We start from the raw sequence: 12,558 nt of genomic DNA, 5'->3' as shown, positions 1-12,558 counted from the left end.
AATTTGGGGAGGTCTCAGTGTGTTTGGGGGAGATTATGAGGCTGTTACCTTTTGAGATAAAACTAAGACATACAGGACTAGAGAATTTTTTTTTAGAAATCTGAGACTTAGACATTTTATTTAAAGCAAGGGAGTTTCTGAGCAGGGTTTTGTTTGCAGGAAGCAACATTGTTTGATCTGTCATTGTACCAAAGGGGAGATGGTTGTCTACAAAGGAAGAGTGAAGACTAAATGCATCCGATGAGAATGGGATTCAAACCCATGCGTGCAAAGCACAATGGATTAGCAGTCCATCGCCTTAACCACTCGGCCACCTCATCTGAGGTGTCAGGAAAGGGACAGGACGAGAAATCTAAGGCCAGCAGAGACAGGGACACTAAGGTGTTCTTAAATACTAAGCGGAAGCAGGGGCTGAATGAGCTCCCCCTCACACGTACTGACCAGCTGTGGGAAAGGCTTCAGGAACAGACCATGTTTGCATAGACACAGCTACTCTGCCTAGGTATGCAGCATCATGGGGCCGCTTCCCCAAAATGACCAGTTTTAGCTGGTGGCGGGTTACAAATCACTTTAGCACTGAGTGGTATGAAATGTTATTATCCTTCCTGCATGAGTGAAGGGCAGCAGAACATACTTAGTCAGTCCTGATGGGTGAGGAATAGCATTTATTGGACTGCATAGAAGTGATTCAGAACGTCACCCTAAAGCAGTGGTCGCCAAACATTTCACACTGTGCCCTCTTATCCATGGCTGTGGGCCCTCGGAGCCACAGTTGAAAACTGGGGCTGGGAGTGGGGTGTTGCTTGCTGAAGAAAGGGGTGCAGACAGGGGCAAGTGGGTCAAGGCCGAGCTGGCAGTCAGGGGCCCAGGCTGAGAGTGGGGTTGGAAAAGAGCTGGGACAGAGTCAGGCTGACTGGTGCTTCCTCCATGGGGGCTGGCTCAGCCCCTGAGGTGCCCCTATGAATCTTCCTCTTTGTTCCCCTAGGAGTCATGCCCCACATTTTGGGGACCACTGAACCCTACACGTTAAGCAGGGGCTAGTGATGCCAAAGCCCAGGGAAAGGGAGAACAAGTGCAGGGCCCCCAGCACTGGAACTAGGCCCCCTCACTTCTGTCTGTGGCTCTGCCCCCTGCTAAACCTTCCACCCACGGCCCCATCTACTATGTCACCTCTGTTCCACCCCTTCCCCCACTAGCCCCACCCTGTCACTCCTTCACCCCTGCCCCGCTGTGGCCCCAAGACCAGAGAAGCTCTGTGCCCCTGCTGCAGCCCCCGGCCCTAGCACGGAGTGAGAGCTCCTCCAGCCCTGGGGCTGACATGGGGGAGACTTTTCCAGGGGGACCTAATTTCTCCAGGGCCCCTAGTCATGGGCTCCACTGCCCCTTGGTGACACAAGGTTTGGGGAGGCTGAGCCCCCCCGAGCCTCCATTATGTGCTGCCCAGGCTACCGCTGCTCAGTGTGTGGCCAGTCTCTCTGTGTTCTTGTTTGTGCTGGGGAGCCTGGCTGGCCTTAGGGGTGGGCCCCCCCGGCAGCTGCCCAGGGCTCCAGGGGGTCAAAGGGCACTGTGTGCCAGTGCAAAGGTGCTCACTGCTCTCCCCTGCCCCAGTGTTCCTCTATGGCCCCATAGAGGGTTGGGGGGAGAGAGGAGCAACACTATGTGCTCCATGCGTCCTGGTCACTTTCCCCACCTGGGCTGTGCTGTGAGGGGAGCATCAGAAGCTGCTGCTCTCTGCCCTCCCCTTATGCAGCCTGGCTGAGGAAAGTGACCTGGATGCAGGGAACTCAGGTGATGTTGCTTCTTGCCCCCGCACCCAACCCCCGCAGCTCCTAGGGGTGCCCGGAGGAGCAGCCTTCCAGGGAGGAGCGGGCAGCAACGCGAGCTGCTCCATGCACACAGGTCACTGTCCCCACGTGGGTGCAGGAGGGGGTGCAGGGGTTAGGGGTGTAGGGGATGCAGCAGGGGGCAGTGGCTGTTAGCACAGGAAGGGAGTGTGGGACTTACGGGCAAAGTGGATACAGTGTAGGGGTTAGGGCACAGGAGGGGGCAGGAGATGGGGTTAAGGAGGTGCAAGGGTTGGGAGTGCAGGAGCTGCGGGGAAAGGGGGAGGGAGATCGTCTAGGGGCGATGGGGAAGTGCTAAAGTACAAGTTTTGCCCAGGGCACCATTTCCCCTAACGCTGATCCTTGAGAACATTTCTTGCTGGGAGGGGGAGGGGAGAGAGATGAGGCGTTATCTCTCTGTTTCTTTCCTCTCCATTTTCTGCTCCTTCCTTCAATCCCAGAAACCTCCCTTGTGTTTCAGACTGTGCAGTGATGCCCTCCCCACCCCAGGCCTCTGGAGCCTTTGGAGCAGAAAGATCCCAGGAGCTGAGGAGGAATCCAGGGGTGAGTAGCTGGCAGGAAGGACTCATAGACTCATAGACTCATAGGTCAGAAGGGACCAATCTGATCATCTAGTCTGACCTCCTGCACAAGGCAGGCCACAGAACCCCACCCATCCAATTTTATACAACCCCTATCCCAGGATTGAGTTTTGAAATCCTCAAAAATGGTTTGAAGACCTCAAGCTGCAGAGACACCACCAGCAAGCGACCCGTGCCCCACGCTGCAGGGGAAGGCGAAAAACCTCCAGGGCACCTGCCAATCCGCCCTGGAGGAAAATTCCTTCCCGACCCCAAATATGGCGATCAGCTAAACCCTGAGCATGTGGGCAAGAGTCACCAGCCAGCACCCAAGAAGGAGTTCTCCGCAGCAACTCAGTACCCATCGCATGCAACATCTCCCCGCAGACCATTGAGCAGACCTGTCTGGTGGTAATTCAAGATCAATTGCCCAAATTAACGATCCTATCATAACATCCCCTCCATATACTTATCAAGCTCTGTCTTAAAGCCAGGAAAGTCTTTTGCCCCTACTACTTCCCTCGGAAGGCTATTCCAGAACTTCACTCCCCTAATGGTCAGAAACCTTCGTCTAATTTCAAGCCTAAACTTCCTAATATCCAGTTTATACCCATTCGTCCTCGTGGTTACATTAGTACTAAACTTAAATAATTCCTCTCCCTCCCTAACGTTAACCCCCTTGATATATTTATATAGGGCGAGCATATCCCCCCTCAGCCTTCTTTTGGCCAGGCTAAACAAGCCAAGCTCTTTGAGTCTCCTTTCATAAGGCAGTTTTTCCATTCCTCGGATCATCCTCGTAGCCCGTCTCTGAACCTGTTCCAGTTTGAATTCATCCTTCTTGAACATGGGACACCAGAACTGCACACAGTATTCCAGATGGGGTCTCACCAACGCCGTATACAACGGTACTAACACCTCCTTATCCTTGCAGGAAATACCCCGCCTGATGCATCCCAAAATCGCATTTGCTTTTTTAACAGCCGTATCACATTGGCGACTCATAGTCATCCTGCTATCAACCAGTACCCCAAGGTCCTTCTCTTCTTCCGTCGCTTCCAACTGATGCGCCCCCAACGTATATCCAAAATTCTTATTATTAGTTCCTAAATGCATGACCTTGCACTTCTCACTATTGTATTTCATCCTATTTTTATTACTCCAGTTTACAAGGTGGTTCAGATCTTCTTGAATAGCATCCCTGTCCTTCTCCGTGTTAGCAATACCCCCAGCTTCGTGTCATCCGCGAACTTTATTAGCACATTCCCGCTCTTTGTGCCAAGGTCAGTAATAAAAAGGTTAAATAAGATCGGTCCCAAAACCGATCCTTGAGGGACTCCACTGGTGACCTCCTTCCAGTCCGACAGTTCACCTTTCAATACGACCCTCTGGAGTCTCCCCTTTAACCAGTTCCTTATCCACCTTACAACTTTCATATTCACTCCCAGCTTTTCCAATTTAACTAACAGCTCCCCGTGCGGAACCGTGTCGAACGCCTTACTGAAATCTAGGTAAATTATATCTACCGCATTTCCTTTATCTAAGTAATCCGTCACCTTCTCAAAGAAGGAGATCAGATTGGTTTGGCACGATCTACCTTTAGTAAATCCGTGTTGCAATTTGTCACAATTACCATTGACCTCTATGTCCTTAACTACTTTCTCTCTTAAAATTTTTTCCAAGACCTTACATACTACAGACGTCAAGCTAACAGGCCTATAATTACCCGATCACTCTTTTTCCCTTTCTTAAAAATAGGAACTACATTAGCAATCCTCCAGTCATACGGCACAACCCCCAAGATTATCGATCGCTTAAAAATTCTCGCTAACGGGCTCGCAATTTCACGCGCCAGTTCCTTAATATCCTCGGGTGGAGATTGTCCGGGCCCTCCGACTTCGACCCATCGAGCTGTTCAAGTACGGCCTCTACCTCAGTTGCAGTAATATCCACTTCCATATCCACATTCCCGTTTATCATCCCTCCATCATCGCAAGGTTCCTCACTAGTCTTATTAAAAACCGAGTCAAAGTACTTGTTTAGATGTTGGGCCATGCCTAGGTTATCTTAACCTCCATTCCATCCTCAGTGTATAGCGGCCCCACTTCTTCTTTCTTTGTTTTCTTCTTATTTATGTGGCTGTAGAACCTTTTACTATTGGTTTTGATTCCCTTTGCAAGTTCCAGTTCAATGCGGCTTTTAGCCTTCCTCACCTTATCCCTACATGTTCTGACCTCAGCAAGGTAGCTTTCTTTACTGATCCTGCCTTCCTTCCACTCCCTGTAAGCTTTCCGCTTTTGTCTAATCCCCTCTCTGAGTTGCTTGCTCATCCAGTTTGGCCTGCAACTCCTGCCCATGGTTCTTTTCCCCTTTCTCGGGATGCAGGCTTCCGACAGTCTCCGCAGCTGCGACTTAAAGTAATTCCAGGCCTCCTCCACATTTAAATCCACTAATTCCTCCGTCCAATCCACTTCCCTAACTAATTTCCTTAACTCTTTAAAATTAGCCCTCGAGAAGTCAAAAACCCTAATCGCAGATCTACATTTGTTTATCCTTCCATCTAGTTTGAACTGAATCAGCTCATGATCACTCGAACCAAGGTTGTCCCCTACCACCATTTCTTCTACAAGGTCCTCACTGCTCACCAACACCAAGTCTAAAATGGCATCCCCTCTAGTAGGTGCTTCAACTACTTGATGAAGAAATCCATCCGCAATCACATCCAGAAAAATCTGACCCCTATTATTCGTGCAAGTACTCGTCCTCCAGTCTATATCCGGAAGTTGAAGTCCCCCATAATCACACATCTCCCTTTGTGTTTACTTCACTAAAGACATTAAAGAGGTCTCTATCCATATCCCAATCCGATCCTGGCGGTCTGTAGCACACCCCAAGCACTATCTCAGGGGAAGCTCTAGTTGCTTTTTTTACCCAGCGTGATTTTTGCCCAGACGGACTCCGTCTTATCCATTCCATCGCATCTTATTTCGCTACATTTAATTTCATCATTGATGTACAAGGCTACTCCCCCACCTTTGCCTTTCTTCCTGTCTTTTCTGAACAGCACATAGCCTTCAATACCCGTGCTCCAGTCATGAGTACTATTCCACCAGGTTTCGGTAATCCTATAATATCCGGCTTCACTTCCTGCACGAGTAACTCCAGTTCCTCCATCTTGTTACCTAGGCTCCTCGCGTTAGTGTACAAACCTTTTAATTTTCGGCGTTTGGCGTCAGTGACATTCTTTCCCCCGTCGTGCACAAACTGTCTGCCACCAGCATCACCCGTTACTCTGGTTCTACTCCACTATTCCTCCTTGGATCAAATCTTGGGGCCGCAAGGGTATCCCCGCTCACTTTGTTTACTTCCCTCTCCAGGTTATGTTCTGGCGTGGAGATCTCCCGAACATTTCCCAACCATCTCCCCCAAGGAGTCCTAGCAGCTCTTCTGGGAGTGCAGGGAGAAATGACTCCCCCTTCTCTAGATTCTCCTCATGGGGCTCTGGGGAGCGGGAGCGTTGTGTGATAAATTCCATCCAACATCCCCCTTTGATCCAAACCGAGGGACATCTCAGCTCTGCACGTTCCCCTTGGCAGCACCAAACAAGGGATGTTTTCCACTGCGCAGGAGACCCAGCCAGGGTCTGATGTGCTGGAAATATGTTGGGAAAGGGACTGTCTGAATTCCCAAGGCAGGAAATGAACAATCTACAGCGACATCATTAACCACAAACACACTCTAACCATAATCCAGCCAGTAGGGAAATGGGCAGGAATTCTTGCTGTTCAGCCATGGCCACACATACAGAGCTGAACAGCAGTGAGTGTGCTGGGGAAGCTGGTCTGAGCAAACAATTGGAAATGACCCTTCAGTGAGAACAGAACCAGAGTGTAGAAAGGCCCCTGTGTTAAGTGGTTGTGGCTGAGGGCTTAGGGAGCTGGGGTATGACACCATAGGGGTCTTTCTGTGGAGGTTTGATTTTTGCCAGCTAGGAAAGGCTGGTGTGTGCTGTCTTCATGGCTGTACTTTCAGTGATGCAGGTTTCTCTATCCCATTGTTCCATGGGCATCCTACTAGATTGCCAGCTGCCTTTCAACTGCGGTGTGGAGACTGTTTGTGTGCGGGGAGAGACAGTGTGTGTGTTGAGGTAGGTAAGACCGGATCATTATTATCCCTACTTGAAAGAGGGAGAAGCTAAGGCTGAGAAAGGAGAATTGACTTGTCTTAGGTCACACAGCCAGTCAGTGGCAGAGCTGGGAAAAGGACTCAAAAGCCCTGATTTTGAAACTAACCATCAGATCTTGAATTTCATACACGGAATGACCTGAGTAAAGTGCTCTCACATGAGCTCAAGACAAACAACAGTGCACAGTAATTATTCAGCAAGTATCTGAGGAGAACTGCAATGTTAGAGAGAATCACGAACTGCTCAGAGACCATTAATGCAGAGAAGCAGCAAAATTCTTCAAACATATGACTGGTTCTGACTTATTTACTTGGTCTTGAAAGAGAAGAACAAGGACCTGAGTCTCCTTCTTGTCAATAACCCCCTGCTCAGCCAATCAGGGTAAGACTGAGGACGGGAGGCTGAGGGTTCTCACCAGAGAGCCAAAGGATGGCCCAGGTCACCGGTGGGGATCACTGCCTGAGCATTATCTCAGCCGCACATTTTTGGGTGGACCTCCCAGAGTGGGAGCTACAGAGCATTCCCCCACAACACACACACACACACACACACACACCCCCCTCACTCTTTGTGTTGGGAGGGGAACAGGTGAAAGGACATAAGCAAGAGACAAAGAGAAAGGAGGGAGGGATGGATGGAGGAAAAGGTGAAACAAAAAGGACAAACCCTAATGTCCCCAGTGATTCTAAGGGAGAAAATCTCACGTGTGGAATAAAATTCAGCCTCCTTAAGCTCGTGTTTTCCATGCCTAGAATTCAACTGTCACCAGATGGATCAGACTGAACAGTTTTCAAACCTCGAGGAGGCTCTTACCTTCTAAACAGGGGACAGCTGTTTTCTAGTAAAATCAGGAAAGGGAAGGAGAAAACTCGAAAGAGATTCCTCCTGGCGCTCATGTCCGTGAACCCGAATACTCTCTCAGTCCTCAAAGACAGACCTGGAGAAGGAGACTTGCTGAAGCAAAGCCACAGGGGTCTCTGAGGTTTCCCCGGCCCCTCGCCCCTGTCCTGCCTGGCTGATGTCAGCATCTCTCTGTGAGGTCACCACCTCCCCACCACCTTTGACCAATAGTCTGAGGTCCTGCAAAAGGCCTTTGTGATGTCACTGCCACACCCCTCCCTTGCTGTGCCAATGTCCTGCCCCTGGTCAGGCACTTTGGAGGTTTGAGCTACTCCCTGTGGATCACCTCACTCAAGGAGCGTTCGTTCTAGGCAGCAAGCCAATAGTTTTGGATCATCTGCAAATTTTGTCACCTCACTGCTCAGCAGATCATTTATTAATATGTTGACTAGTCCTGGTCCTAGTACAGACACCACTAGATACCTGTTTCCATCCTGAAATTGACCATTTAGTCCTACCCTTTGTTTCCTATCTTTTAACCAGTTTATTGATCCACGTGAGGACCTTCTGGAGGTGAAAGAAACCCGGTATGTTACGGTACGGGGTACTGGCAAGAGCCAGTATGCTGTGCCAGCCTGGCCGTCTTCCCCAGGCTGGTGATTTAAAGGGCCCACGGCTCCCTGCTACAGTTGGACCCCAGGCCCTTTAAATCACCTCCCAAGCCCCCCTGCCGGAGTCCCGGGGAGCAAATCACTGCGTGGATGCTGCTCTCTCCCGCTCTGTGAACACAGAGCGGGGCGGCAGAAGCTTTCCTTACAGTGGGGGGGGGCACTGTTATCTGAACTGTGGCACCCCCATGACACTCCTTCCCTAAGGACCTCCACTCACAGCTCCTCTCCCTCGAGGCCACACCCACAGAACGCCTCTTCCCCTTCCTCCCCCTCCATCATTTGTCCTAACAGCCAGTAAAGAGTGGTGGGGCATGGCCCTCTAACTCCCCTGGTCCAGCACCCCTGACACAGAGCTAAGCAGGCAGCAGTGTGTACGTGTATGTGTGTGTGTGTGACAGAGAGTGCTGTGCTGTGCTGAGCTGAGCCAGTGAGAGAAGGGGGGCTGATGTCGGGCTGTCCCCTGCCTCAGGACTGGTTGCTTCCAGCCGCTGTCTGAACTTAGAGACAGTGTGCCGACACACTCACTCTTCTGCAATGCACACACTGTCTCTCCCGCCACACACACACGCTCTCTACCCCACCACGCACATTGCAGTTGAAAAGCAGCTGGCAATCTAGTAGGATGCCCATAGAACAATGGGATAGAAAACTGTATCATTTGATGCTGTACCAGCCTGTGAGGCATTGCAAACCCTTCCCAAAGCACCCTGCAGCCAGTTGCACAGTGGATAGCTACCACAATGCACTGCTCTCTGTGGCCATCCAAGAGATGCTAGCATGGATGTGCTCTGGTGACACAGGGCATAGGTGGACATGCAACAGCTGTTCAATTAAAACACTTTAACTAAAGCCATGTTACTCTTTCACGTAGACATAGCTTAAGAAGGAGACAAGACTCAGCTTCATCAAAACTGGAGAACCACAATTTCCTCCATAATTGACAAGATTTGAACCTGCACAGGGAGACCCCAATGGATTTCTAGCCCATTGCTTTAACCGTTCAGCCACAACTACTTACTTGATATAAGGCTCTCACTGTCCTCTAGTTCTGCTCTCACTGAGTGATCAATTCAGTTGTTTCCTCAGACCAGCTTCCACAACACACACACTGCTGTGCTGTTGTGTAAGTGTGTCCATGGCTGAACAGCAAGAATTCCTGCTCCTCTCCCTTGGCTGGAGCATGAGGCGAGTGCGTTTCTGGTCAGGGCCGCCCAGAGATTCTGGGGGCCTGGGGTCTTCGGCGGCGGGGTGCCTCCGCTTCAGCTGTAATCGGCAGAACGGGGTCCTTCTGCTCCTGGATCCGCTGCCGAAGTGCCCGAAGACTCACTGTGGGGGCCCCTTATCATAACCTTAGTCCCAGATTTGGACCTTAGCGTCCAAAATATGGGGGTTAGCATGAAAACCTCCAAGCTTAGTTACCAGCTTGGACCTGGTACCTGCTGCCACCACCCAAAAAATTAGAGTGTTTTGGGCACTCTGGTCCCCCTGAAAAACCTTCCCTGGGGACCCCAAGACCCAAATCCCTTGAGTCTCACAACAAAGGGAAATAATCCTTTTTCCCTTCCCCCCTCTCTGTTCCCAGTCCTGGAAACAAAAGTACTTTCCTATTCCCCCAGAGGGAATGCAAAATCAGGCTAGCAATCCAACACACAGATCTCCCTTGCTTTCTTCCTCCCACCAATTCCCTGGTGAGTACAGACTCAATTTCCCTGAAGTAAAGAAAAACTCCAACAGGTCTTAAAAGAAAGCTTTATATAAAAAGAAAGAAAAATAAGTACAAATGGTCTCTCTGTATTAAGATGATACATTACAGGGTCGATTGCTTAAAAGAATATTGAATAAACAGCCTTATTCAAAAAGAATACAAATCAAAGCACTCAGCACTTATATTCATGCAAATACCAAAGAAAAGAAACCATATAACTTACTATCTGATCTCTTTGTCCTTACACTTAGAAACAGAAGACTAGAAAGTAGAAACTACTTCTCCAAAGCTCAGAGAAAGCAGGCAGACAGAAAAAAGACTCAGACACCAATTCCCTCCACCCAGAGTTGAAAAAATCCGGTTTCCTGATTGGTCCTCTGGTCAGGTGCTTCAGGTGAAAGAGACATTAACCCTTAGCTATCTGTTTATGACACGCCCCCCAAATTGCAGACAGGGGAAGCTCACTGGCGGCGATTTCCTTCTAGAACTTGAAAATAAACAGATTAATACAACACATACACCTTTACATATACTCCTAAGTATATAACTAACAGACTTCTACATTTTAAGAACACTTTTTAACTACTGAATTCTGGGAAACTCTCACGGGAGAGTGCATCAGCAACTTTATTAGAAGCTCCTGTGATGTGTTGAATTTCAAAATCAAAATCTTGGAGAGCTAAACTCCAACGAAGAAGTTTCTTGTTGTTCCCTTGGCAGTATGAAGCCACTTTAGTGCAGCATGGTCAGTTTGTAGTTGGAACCGCCGTCCCCAAACATATGGGCGTAGCTTTTCCAGGGCGTACACAATGGCATAGCATTCCTTTTCACTGACTGACCAGTGACTTTCCCTCTCAGACAGTTTCTTGCTGAGAAACACGACAGGATGGAAGTTGTGATCTGTTGCTTCCTGCATGAGCACTGCTCCTATACCACGCTCAGATGCATCTGTGGTTACTAGGAATGGCTTGTCAAAGTCCGGGGCCCTGAGCACAGGGTCAGACATGAGCGTCGCCTTAAGTTGGGTAAAGGCCTTTTGACACTCATCAGTCCACTTAACTGCATTTGGCTGGGTCTTTTTGGTCAGGTCGGTCAGTGGGGCAGCGATTTGGCTGTAGTGTGGTACAAATCGCCTGTAGTATCCGGCCAAGCCTAAGAAGGATTGGACCTGCTTCTTGGACCGTGGGACAGGCCACTTTTGGATAGCATCCACCTTGGCCTGTAGGGGGTTTATGGTTCCTCGACCCACCTGGTGCCCCAGGTAAGTCACTCTGTTTTGGCCTATTTGACACTTTTTGGCCTTAACAGTTAGTCCTGCCTGCCTGATGCGCTCAAAGACCTTTTCCAGGTGTAGTAGGTGTTCGGGCCAGGAGTCTGAAAAAATGGCCACATCATCGAGGTAGGCAACTGCAAATTCTCCCAGTCCAGCTAGTAGACCATCTACCAGCCTCTGGAAGGTGGCGGGTGCATTTCGAAGGCCGAAAGGAAGGACATTGAATTCATACACCCCCGCATGGGTGACGAATGCTGACCTCTCCTTGGCAGGTTCATCTAGCGGTACTTGCCAGTACCCCTTGGTTAAGTCTATTGTAGAGATGGACTGTCTGTGTGGGGGATGGGAGAGCAAGGGGTGACATTAGGTCAGGGGCCCCAACACCAGCTCCAGCGGCCCAACCCCTGAGCGCCCGAACCATAGCTCCAGGGGCCTAACCCCTGGGCGCCCCAACACCAGCTCCAGGGGCCCAACCCCTGAGAGCCCGAACCATAGCTCCAGGGGCCCTAAATCCTGTGGGGCCCAACCCCAGCTCCAGGGGCCCAACCCATGGGGGCCCCACCACCAGCTCCAGGGGCCCAAACCCTGAGCACCCGAACCATAGCTCCAGGGGTCTAACCCTGGGGCCCCAACACCAACTCCAGGGACCCAACCCCTGAGCGCCCGAACCATAGCTCCATGGACTAACCCCTGGTGGCCCGAACCCCAGCTCCAGGGGCCCAACCTCTTGGGGCCCCAACACCAGCTCCAAGAGCCCAATCCCTGGGAGCCCCAACATCAGCTCCAGGGGCCCAACCCCAGAGCGCCTGAACCATAGTTCCAGGGGCCCAACCCCTGGGGACCCAACACCAGCTCCAGGGCCAAACCCCTGAGCGCCCGAAACCATAGCTCCAGGGGCTAAACCTGGGGCCCCAACCCCAGCTCCAGGGACGTAACCCACGGGGTCCCAACCCCAGCTCCAGGGGCCCAACCCCTGGGGCCCTCGACCCCAGTTCCAGGGGCCCAACCCCTGAGCGCCCGAACCATAGCTGCAGAGGCCTAAACCCCGAGGGCCCCAACCCCAGCTCCAGGGGCCCAACCCCAGAGCGCCCGAACCATAGCTCCAGGGGCCTAACCCCAGGGGCCCCAACCCCGCTCCGGGGTCCGAACCCCTGTGGTGCCCCAACACCAGCTGCAGGGGCCCAACCCCTGAGCGCCCGAACCATAGCTCCAGAGGCCTAACCCTGGGGGCCCCAACCACAGCTCCAGGGGAACAAACCCCTGCGGGCACCACCAGCTCCAGGAGCCCAACCCCGGGGGGCCCAACATAGCTCCAGGGGCCCAACCCAGAGCGCCCGAAACATAGCTCCAGCGCTCAATTCCGTGGGGGGCCCCAACACTAGCTCCGGGGCCCAACCCCTGGGGCCCTCCACCCCAGCTCCAGCGGTACCAACGCTGAGCGCCCGAACTATAGCTCCAGGGTGCCAACCCCTGTGCGCC

The 12,558-nt window shown here is 51.4% G+C and overlaps 1 non-coding gene across 1 annotated transcript; it reads right to left on the bottom strand.

The window, feature by feature from the left end:
• Positions 1-238: 238 nt before the first annotated feature.
• On the bottom strand, positions 239-320 carry TRNAS-GCU (transfer RNA serine (anticodon GCU)). Its single transcript has one exon. It is a non-coding gene; the product is annotated as a tRNA-Ser (tRNA).
• Positions 321-12,558: the final 12,238 nt, after the last annotated feature.

Source organism: Gopherus flavomarginatus, unplaced genomic scaffold (genome assembly GCF_025201925.1).
Source record: "Gopherus flavomarginatus isolate rGopFla2 unplaced genomic scaffold, rGopFla2.mat.asm mat_scaffold_83_arrow_ctg1, whole genome shotgun sequence".
NCBI classification, from domain to species: domain Eukaryota; kingdom Metazoa; phylum Chordata; order Testudines; family Testudinidae; genus Gopherus; species Gopherus flavomarginatus.
The sequence above is the reverse complement of the archived record's forward strand: the minus strand, read 5'-3'. Positions and strand labels throughout refer to the sequence as shown.